The 1,743-nt window shown below is 3.4% G+C and overlaps 1 protein-coding gene across 1 annotated transcript in view; it reads left to right on the top strand.

Moving 5' to 3' along the window:
• The window catches only part of LOC119585982 (spermatogenesis-associated protein 5-like protein 1), a 21,851-nt gene that overhangs the window by 10,912 nt on the left and 9,196 nt on the right, over positions 1-1,743 (top strand). The gene's annotated exons all lie outside the window — the stretch shown is intronic.

Raw genomic sequence — 1,743 nt, 5'->3', positions numbered from 1 at the left:
TATTAAATAATATATATTATAAATATATATAAATAAGATTAAATAATATATATTATTTTAAAAAAATAAAATATAATATTTTTTATATTATATTATCTTATATATTAAATATAAATATATATATTATAAAATAAAAAATTATAATAAAATCAAATTCCATTATATATCATATAACTATATTAATAATATATATATATATCCTAAAAAAATTTATAAAAATTTATTTAATTATTATTATAATTATTATTTAAAAATATATCCCTTATAAATTTTATATATATAAAATTAATATATAATATTATAAAATATAATATATTAAATATACAATTATAACATATTATATCTTATTCTATATTATTCATCTTATAAAAATTAAAAATATATAAAAAATTATATATATATATATATAATATATATTAATATATAAAACCTATAAAATAAATTAATAACATATATATATAAATTAATATACATAAAAAAATATAAAATATAAATTAATAATAATTCTAAAAATATTATATAATTATATATAAAATTAATATATAACATTAATTTTAATATTTTAATTTATTATATAATATTAATATTAATAATTATATAATATATACATATATAATTTTTAAAATAAAAATTTATTTTAAAAATTATTTAAAATTATTTTTTCTATTTTTAATATAATTTTATTATTATATATTATTCATATAAAATTATATATATTTCAATATATTATTATATATATTAATAAAATATAATATATATTATAAAAATTATTTTTTAAAATAATTCATATTAATTTATATATATATATATTATATCTTATTATTTTTTTATATTATTCTATTAATTATATATATATTATTATTTTATTTTAATATAAAATTTTATTTAAAATTTTTTAAAAACAAAAAATTAAACTATATATATTTATATAATTTTATCCCTTATTTATCTTTTATTATAATAAATTATATATTTATAAATATATATAAAATTTTAAAATACTATATATATATTATATATATATATATTACAAAATTATATATATATATATATTATATATTAAAATATTTTATATATATAGATTTATATTATCATATATTTATATATTTTATATTAGAAAAATATATATAAAATATATATAAAATTTTCTAATTTAAAATATTATATTTAAAATTAAAATTAAAAATATAAAAATATATATTTTAAAATTTAAATATATATATATATATAATAATAAAATATAATATTTTAAAAATTATATATATTATAAAAAAATATTATAATATAATATATATTATATTATTTAAATTTTTATTATATTATATTTAATAGTATATATTTAATATATATATAAAATAATATATATAAAAATTATTTTATAAAAAATTATATTAATATAATATATATATAATATTATATATAATAAATATTTAAATATAATAAAATATATTATAATTTTATCTCTTATTATTATTATAAAAATTTTTAATACATATATATTTTCTATTATTAATTTTTATAAATTTATATACTATATATATAAATTTTTTTAAAATTTTTTTAATTTAAAAAATTAAAAAATTATTATTATATATAAAATATTTTTGTATTCCAAAATTTTTCATATATATATCTTATATTTCTATTTTCTTTTTTTAAAAAAATTTTTATTATATTTTCTTTTTATATAAAAATTTATATATTTTTATATATTTTTCTTTTCATTATAAAAATTTTAAAAAA

This window comes from Penaeus monodon, chromosome 20 (genome assembly GCF_015228065.2).
Source record: "Penaeus monodon isolate SGIC_2016 chromosome 20, NSTDA_Pmon_1, whole genome shotgun sequence".
Classification (NCBI taxonomy): Eukaryota; Metazoa; Arthropoda; class Malacostraca; order Decapoda; family Penaeidae; genus Penaeus; species Penaeus monodon.
This window is presented reverse-complemented; position numbering and strand designations above follow the sequence as displayed.